A 9,721-nucleotide genomic window follows, 5' to 3' on the forward strand; every position below is an offset into this window, starting at 1 on the left:
TCTTTTTTCTGCATCAAACGATTATTTCTTTTTGCATTTATGGCGCCCCCTATGGATGAAAATGGAATTGCCTTTGGCTCTGGGTTGATTAAACCACCCGTGACATGTGTTTCAAATTTGGGATGGATTGGACGTTCTGTTCGTCCTTTGTGCCATTTTTTGCCAAATAGGCCCCTCCCACTAACTTCGGACGACGATTACGCCAAAATTCTTCCTGTGCTGTTGTAATCGGATAGATCATGTGTATTTTTGTGAGATTTGGACAAAATCTGCAGGAGGAGTAAGAAGTGTGTTTTGAAGAAAATTCAAAATGACCCAAGGAATCCAGGGGAAAATTAATTTAGATTTTACGACCTACGGTTCAAGAGTTATAGGCCAAAACGTAAAGTGGGCTGTATAGCGCCACCATGAGGCCGAACGATATAATTATATGTTAATGATTTTTTTATAACTATTATGAACCTCTCCTCCAAGTTTTGTAACTAAAGCCCTTACTGTCTCCGAGGAAAGAATACTTGAATGTGAGTTTTCGCATTTTCCCATTCATGCCAATGGGGAAATTTAATGCACACCAAAAAGTCTCTACACATTTCTTTATCCAATTTTGCATACATCATTTTGATGGTTTTTATATTCATGGATGGATTAAAGTGAAAATAGGCCCTGTGCACAAAACCGAAAGGCCCCCCAAAGCCCGCCCAATTTTATGTGTTCAGCCTAACAGGTAGCTAGTTTGTTACTGTCCAACCTTCCAAGCCTGTGTTATTAAAGGAAAACCGGCTAAAGTGGCCGTTTTCAAGATGTCTTTTGGCCATTATCTATCTTTCTGACGTCCAAAGTCCAATCTGCTTAGTTCGAAGCTTGTTGGAGCCGTGACTTTGAGGCCATTCTGAACCCAAGGGCCCCCATTGGATCAGGGCCCCTGTGCACGTGCACACTTGGCACAAGCCAAAATTTCTCCATGTTTACATCACATTTTCTTTAGCAATGTAGACACGTTTTCGCATCACCGAGGGAGGGAGAGAGATGTCCTTATTCTAGTAGGACAACATCCTTAACTGTATATTTATTTTATGTTTGTTTTATTTCACTCTTCCTTTTGGAAATGTAAACAAATCTCATGCCAATAAATTCCCTTTGAAATTAATTGAATTGAGAGACAGAGAGCAAGAGAGAAAAAGAGGGAGTGATATACTCTCTAGTCGGCATCTATTCAATTCCATGGCTGTCGAATGCGAGAAACAACTTAATCCTATATCGATTTCCCTTCAAAATATTTTCTAAGGAACGTATGACATTTCTCATCTGTCCATTTATTATTGTCAATGTGGCCAGTGATTGACTAATGGACTGCTGAGCTGTTTGCTGGATTGGCCTGCCCAGTCTGGGTCGAAGTGTCCCTGAGTCAGACACTACAACTCCACCATAACTGGTCTGCTCCCCAGCGCTGTATTAATGGCACTTCCCCGCAGCTCTTAATATAATTGTTATATTATTATTATTTAAGCCAATAATACAACGGCATAGCTTTTATTCCTGAGAGATTGATCTCTAACCAGTAGTTCAATGCATATTATATGGGCTAATGAAAAGACATTATCTTATTGAATTGGCCTACTCTTCCAGTAGGGTGCTGGTGAATTCATGCTGCTGCTTCATCTTTTTCTTTCTTCTTTTTCTTTCCATTCAAAATAAAACGGACAGCTATACCTGAAAACCATTGACGGAGGAGCATTAGATGTTGAAACTCACATTATAACTAACCATAAAATGATCCTAATATTTATGGAGATTTGAGGGGAGATCAACTTAACCCCTTAAGTAAAAAAAGACTTAGCAACATACCGTCATATCTTCATCTTCACACAAAGTCATAAAACGATTGTTTTATTATGACTTTGACCACATGTGATTCTGGGCAGGGTTCTTATATCATTATTGGGTTCAGCCAAAGGAAATTATTTTTCACTTCTCTCACGCTAAATTAAAATGAAATCTTAACTCTACCCCAATGCCAAAAAGATAATTGTAATTCTATGCCTAATTAGCCTACAGTCGGCCTAGGCACTGTAAATGGGCTTCTGTTTTGGATTGAAAAACACACTAGTCTACCATCGATTTCAAAACACTCCCATGCTATCTAGAGAGTGACATATTTTGTTGAGCATCGACCATTTCTCTGTGTTCTTCTCTTGTTTGGCAAATTATAAAGCAGAGATGAGGGATTTCAAGGACGCATAGACTCCAATTTAATCTGAGAGGCTGAGAGCAGGAAGAGTGACACACAGAGGAGAGAAGTTCATTATTCCGCTGAAAAGGAACCCAATGGCTTTCACAGTCGCCATGGTAACTGGCCTTTCTTTCGCCGTCAGGCCTATGATAAGGTACTTCACAGCATTAAGCACAATTATTGCAAGGTAAAAGGAGGAAATATTGCTTTCCAATGCTAATAGATGTTAGATATTGATTGGCATGGTGATTCATGCGGAACTGTGCCCCAACTGCTTCACTTGCCCGACTCTTTTGGAGCGTCGGGAGGCCAAAGCAAAATCTGTGATGTGCCTGGATGTTATATTTGATAGGCTGTTTGAGTAACACGGAGCGCTTCAGTCTCCCTGTCTTGAGTCTTTACCACTTGTGTTCACCCCAACATGATGTCGGCAATAGGCCGAAAACTGAAGCAAGGCAGTTAATGTTGTGGTAAGAAAATGAGCAAATCTTAAAACACAGTAAAAACCCAATATTACACGTGTAGAAATTGTTTTTTCTCATTGCTGCAAGGCAACCTTCCTTGGGAATATTTTGGGAGACAGTGCTTGTTGGATTTTAATAGCTATTTTCGCTTCTCACATTTGAATGTACAGTAGTTGAAAATCTGTTATTTTTATGTGTGCGAGTTTTGTAGAACGGAGCATAAATTGGGTCCAGCCAGTGCTGCTTCTCTCCATCCCTTTCTTATGAAACAACTAATAACATAAATACTAAACACCGTCTGCTTCCCGTCATTAGCATGTCATTCCGTCTCCCGCTGACCCTGCCTTAACTCTCACACACAATGGTGGTCTCGGCCTTGGTGGCAGTGAGGTCAGGGCCAAGCACAAGGCCAGGCCAAGGAGGGGCGGTCGGTTGATGCTGGGTGAGGCGAGGGGACAGAGAATTAACATAGTGGAAGGCAGTGGGAGGGGGAGGAGGGGTGGTGCGAGGGGGCCCTGGCACTCCTGGCAAATTGTTTTAACCCCTATTACAGCAAAGGCACAGAGCTTCTCTTATCTAGGCTGCTGCAGCCACTCATTAATATTCTGTACATATGGCAGTGCTTTCTGTATCATTGTCTATTAATGGGAGGGATAATCGCTCATTCAATTATCAGGCAGTCAGCGAAAGACCAACCCTGCCTGCCGGCCCCGTGCTTCACACCCGGCAAGCATGGCCAAAAACAGAGATGCGCCGGTGAGAATGTGAGAGCGATAGCAGGGATTACACCATATTAGCTAACTTTAATAAGACAGGCACCGGGAATGATGTGAGCCGGCAGGGGTCCACCGGAGAACAAGGAACATGCCTGAACCCCCGTTGGCAATAATAAAGAATGAGGGCAATAGCTTAAAGCAAAGCCTGTTTCTCTGTTCCACCTCAACATCTATGGTCTCTCATGCATCAATATCGTGGCCAATGGTTCATATTTTGGTTTTGATGGCGTGCCCTGCCTTTGAGAACAGTAAAGTGAGACTGTTTCTGTCTCTGACCTGTGGCCAGAAATTGCAGTTGTGTGTGATGGACTCTTATATTAACAGGATTTGCAGTTTGTAGCTTGACCCTGGTCTTTGTGGGCCAAAGGTCTGTGATGTGATCAAGTGCAGTGTTCACCTCTGTTGATCTGTGGGTTAGGGCCTCTCTGGGACCTCATCCAAGACCCCGTCCCTTCGCTTCTCCCGCTGTGGAGGGAGGCCGTGGCCTGGATATGAGGGGGCTTCCTGATAATAGGATGACCTTTGACCTCTGTGGCCTGATGGAGGGAGCTTGTTGGTTCAACACACACACGGACACACACACACACACACACACACACACGGACACATGCGCGCACACAAACAGAGCTACAATAAGGTTGTTTAGTTATCCTGCACTCCCAATTTCTTCAGGAGGTGGGCCAGATGATTGGGGGAGTGGGATGGCTGCAAAGCAGGGGAGTTTATAGGGAGCACAGAGAAGATAGGAGGTGAAATGTTAACAAAATCTCATAAAATCCAGAGTTTGATAAATTTTTCGCATTTTGACTGAACAGAAGCGGCTGTGGTTGCGGAGCGGGGCCTTTGTTGGAGGTCCCATTTTCCTCCGACAGAGCTGCAGGCTCACAGGGTCAGCGAAGTTAGGAAAGTAATTAAAGCGTGGTGATTCACTGCCTGCTGCAGAGAATAGAAAGCAAGCTGTCATTCTGATTTAGAAAAATAAATTACAATTTTAATAATGGTGTGAGGATGTGTGCGGGGGGGGAGGAGGAGGGGGGGGGGGAGTAATACGAGAGCGACTACAGCCTCGGTGGGTTGGGGGGCTGGAGGGGGTGAGCATGTTGGGTGGGAGGAGGGGTCGAGGGGGGTTGCTGGCTGCCTACTTATCAATAGTTGCAATTTTTTTTCCCTTTTTTTTTTTTAACCACATCGGTAGTACATTGCAAGAGCACAAGTGCCCTTAAAAAAAAGAAAACCCTGGAACATTAACATACTGATTTCATGCGCGTGGCAAAGGGCCTGAGCCAATATCAGAGAGGACTCAGCAGTCCTATTGTCTGCTGGGACTCTGGTCCCCTCTGATATGAAAATTCAATTATTTTATAACTAGATCTGGCGCTGCGTTTTGACAGTCGACGGCAGCGCTTTGCCAGCTGCATCAGTGTGGGGGACCACAGCCCTCCTGATAGCGAGAGGGAGGCCTTTCAGCCATTGACATGTTTTTGGGGGACAAGATTGCCTAAATTTGTTGCATTTAAGGAATGAAAGTTAATCTAATGCACTGCCATTATCTCACTCAGGTAATTCCAATACCATCCTCGATCTGTGTTTACGCACATGCACGCACGCCTGCGTACGGGGACACACGTTCATTCTCCGGCACTTTGAATCTGATGCCTGGGCCATCTCGTTCTGCCTCCAAACAGGTTATGTATTTATTTATTTTTCAGGAGCGCGTATGCGGCGTATCCTCAGAGCAGGGCTCGAAACTATAGCAAACTAAAGTTGTTTTTCCAGGAGACATCAGCAGTTTCCAGTCAGTGGTTCTGTAGGAAAACACACCAGTATGCCGTACTCGGTGTCAATACATTTCTCCAGGAAAGAATGCTTTTTCTTTTCTTTGCTTTTTTTCTTACATTTTCTTTTTTTTCAATGCTCATACGACTGCATAGGCTACATTTATTAGTTTGGACTCGGTGTTAAAGAAAATTAACTTGGCTATATGTCATTTACTGTTGTTAATCATGCTGTTGGAAACACAAGAATTGTTGAGGTTGTTGTTTTCAGGGCTTTTGTTTAAGACTTAGACTTAAGTTCCCTGCACACTGTTGCATTTTTCAGATTTTTTGCTGCGTTTTTCCGTCGGTTTTCCCGAAAAACGCGTCCAGTGTGCAACCACCTTTGCTGTATTTAATTTTATATTAAAAACTGTATCTAACTTGATGCTTAAAAGCTGGCCAAAGAGTTTATGGGGCAAGTCCTTTCATTGCCTCCATCCATGCGTCATTGTCTATGTTCTGAGGGGATCCACTACGATTAGGGAACAGGAAACAGACCCCCCCCCTCTCTCTCCCAGAGCCCACCATGGTGTGCTTATTAACCCAAACTGGGATAAGACCATACCTGCCTCTGCTCATTAGGCCGTGTTGGAGTACACGCTCAGCCAGCAGAAGAATGGGACATTAATTAGTATTCTCTGCAGGGGGGAACTACCATTAGCACTTAATTAGCACTAAGAGTACCATTCAGTCTTGTTGGGGGGGGGGGTGGGGGGGGGTGGGGGGCAGCTAGTGTCCAACACAATATGTTCTGTGTCTTCTCCACTGTGTCAGGGGCAAAAAATGCTGAGGAAAGACCTCCTTTTGTTTGTGTGTGTGTGTGTGTGTGTGTGTGTGTGTGTGTGTGTGTGTGTGTGTGTGTGTGTGTGTGTGTGTGTGTGTGTGTGTGTGTGTGTGTGTGTGTGTGTGTGTGTGTGTGTGTGTGTGTGTGTGTGTGTGTGTGTGTGTGTGTGTGTGTGTGTGTGTGTGTGTGTGTGTGTGTGTGTGTGTGTGCGTGTGCCTTCCCATACACTCGCCAGCCAGGTTTGCTTTGTATTATTCTATTCCTTATGCACTGTGCTTCAACCCCCCCCCCCCCCCCCCCCCCCCCTCATGATGTGCTGTTTCTACCTGCTTGTAGTTCATGGGGGTTGTAGTTCATGGCGGTCCAGAGCCGAGGGATGAGATCTGTGTTGTTGTTTTAACCTGGGAAGGGTAGCCTCCTACACCCCACCACATAGCCACTCTTTATCTCCTATTCCAGTGATTTTCAAACTTTTCCATGTGATGGTCCATTATTTATATTCGGCATTTGAGCCATGGACATCATGGTCCACCATTTGATGAGATTTATCCTCTCCGACCCAAAACGTAGAATATTTTGTTATTATCGTTGGATATGAAATTCGTCCACTATTGATGGTGGTACCATAGGAGAGATAAAGGGCAAAATAACATCTACATTCTAATTGTGTATACTTCTTGTAAATTTAGTAATGCCGATGTGTAACCGTAATTGAACTATTGAAAGCGTAAAATAAAATAAAATTTGTTGCATTTTACACTCAAGAGTTAAAGATCTAGAAGGGTCCATTTGGTCACCAACTCTTCCACTCTTTCATGTAGTTTGGGACCACCTGGAACAATACCAAATGTGATTCTGCTGTGTCACCAATCTCAGTGCTGTTGACCTCCATAAGGGCAAGCAATGCCAATGCGTCCACATCTGTCCGCAGTGCACTCTCTTCGGAGTAGTGTGTGTGTGTGTGTCCGTGTGTGTGTGTGTGTTAGGTGGGTGGGGGGGAGAGTTAGAGGTCAACTCTTGTAGTTTAGTCACAGGAAAACTCATTTGATCTGCTATACTTAGGCGTTCTGGAACCTTTTCTCTGTGTACATGTCCTGCATCATCACAGCCACAGAGGACAGAGGAGAGTGTTGACCCAGCTTATGCCCCCCCCCTCCATCTCCCCCGCCCCTTGGTCCCGCTGGCCCTCTCCTTTCACTCTCCATTCCCCCCGTTAGCGAGCAGCCCTGCTTCTCTGGTCGCTGCAGGCGGACGGGACGGGACGGCGGTACCTTTCACTTCCCGAAATCTGATAGGTGGAGAGCTGTCATTTGCCAATTTGGCCTGAATGGGGAGGACAGTGGATTGAATGTCGTTTTCCCACCAGGCTTCACCATCCAGACCAGCAGGGGAGGGTGGGGACTGCAAGGGTGGGAGGGGGGGGTGTGTGTAATGCTAGAGTAAAATTAGCGCTTTGATGGTAGCTAATACTGTGTGATGGGGTGGCACTGTGACGCAGACTTCCAGTAAGGTCCCCTTCGCTCTCTCTCTCTCTCTCTGTCTCCCAGCAGAGCACTGACACACCTATGAGATTATACGGGCCTGGCCTCCTCTCTCTGTAAGCTGTAATTTCTCCCCAGATCAATGTAATTATACATCTCCAACATGGCCTCCCCGTGTGTCAATGGGCCAGACCAGGTCCTGTTTCCCCTCTGCTCACAAAGTTCCCTTCATACACAGGAGGCATGCACGCGCGTGCGCACGCACACACACCCACACACACAATTGGCGCACGCACGCGCGCACACACACACACAGATCAGGCTTATGGGAAAGGGAAGACACTTGACAGAACAAAACTCACAATGTTCCCTCTCATATTCCAGGGCCAGGTGACACACGGAACAGGCACAGATTTGGTTACACATGAAGTCCTCCACTTGAGATCAGTGTGTTACTCCCTGGTCTGGGCTGTGAGAAAGTAGGATAATAAAATCTCCAGTGCAAAGATGGAATAGGTTGTTATGGTCATGTGGTACGTATAGTCCTATGCAAGATACTGTAGTTGTGTGGTTTGTAGGGATACCGGAGAACTCGCCAGTTTACCAAGTCGCCGCGGCGAAAGTTCTTCATCAATGTCTTCATCGTTATGCTACTATGCTGTCTTCATCAGTATAGTATGTCAAATTCACAGATGTTATAGTTCATTTCCAAAGTGATCAAATTATTTTGTGCAATTAAATGGTCAGCTAGATGATGATAAATAGGTTAGTATGTGAATACCAATGATAAGTAGGCCTACCATTTCAGGATATGTTTACTAATGAATTACATTGTTTCGTTACTTTTTCGTTAAATTTTTAGCATTCCTATTTCATCTAGTGTTAACTCTAAACAACTACACCCACTGCACTGCTGCATGGGTTTAGAAGTTGCAGGCTATATAACTCTCACTAACTCAGGATTTTATCGCTGTGTGTTGTTGTGGTTGAGCCGGGAAGGAAGGAAGGAACCCTTTGGTTTCTTTTATCCTTTTTATTTTTTACAATTCACATTAATCACAGTCAGAGGGCCAGACCTCGCTGTTCCCACCGAGATGACACGAGGACACTCGAAATACAACACTGGAACCTGCCTCAGGGCTACCAGGCACGTCATGCACGTACACGCATAAACACACACACACACACACACACACACACACACACACACACACACACACACACACACACGGTTTTGATGCACGGCTCGAGCGGTGCTCTGACAGATGGACGGTTAAAGGCTTCTTAAATGTCCATATCAATCTGCACGGTTGTCACCGTGACAATGACGGAAACGGAACACCGTCAGGCAGTATCGTCATCATCTGCCCTGGCCCAACATCAGAGATAGATGGGCTCCCAATGCAGCAGCACATTCCTGTGGACATTAGCTGTGCCTCCGCAGAAATAGCAGAGGGTATAGTTTATTTATGCTATTCTCCTCGTAAGCTGGTTGTAATCATAAAGCCACGTGGTGGTATGTTTGTGTATATGTACTAGTACAGTTTATTATTGTGTCTCTAACGCTGATGACATTTTTGCCAGCTATGGCTTAGAATGGCGACCATGTTTGGTGTAAACATCTGAAATACAATATCCTGTTTTCTTTTTTTTTTTAATGGATCTGATTGCATTGATTTCTTTTGTTCTGGCTTTTGCATGGTAATGCAGATCTGCTTGTGGCCATGCAAGGTGATTGTCCTCTTCCTGACACACAGGAGCCATTGTGATCTGCTCTCCCTATAGGAGATGTTTTGTTTTTCGAGCTCTTTTCACACCAGCTCTCCCCTTTTCTTTCTTTTTTTTTTTTTTTTACACAGCGACCCTCTCTCTCTCCTCTCGTATATAGCCCTGCACGGCAAGCCCCTTTCAAAAAGGGGGAAGCTCCAGGTCAGTTTCCCTTGCCAAGTTTTGCGGCCTGCCATGTTGTCTATTCTGCTCAGCTATTTAAAAAATGTTGAATATCAACAATGGCTTTCACTGGTGCATTGTCAACTTTTGTATGAAGCAATCTTGGCTGAATGAGATGGGTCCCAGTGCAGGGAGAGCTTGGCTGCAGTGTGCGGCTGTACCACACCGGTGCCTGCCTGCCCTCTCTCTCTCTCTTCTTTAGATTTGTGTGCTTGCACT

The sequence above is a fragment of the Protomyctophum parallelum genome (assembly GCF_964188405.1).
Source record: "Protomyctophum parallelum genome assembly, chromosome: 16".
Classification (NCBI taxonomy): Eukaryota; Metazoa; Chordata; class Actinopteri; order Myctophiformes; family Myctophidae; genus Protomyctophum; species Protomyctophum parallelum.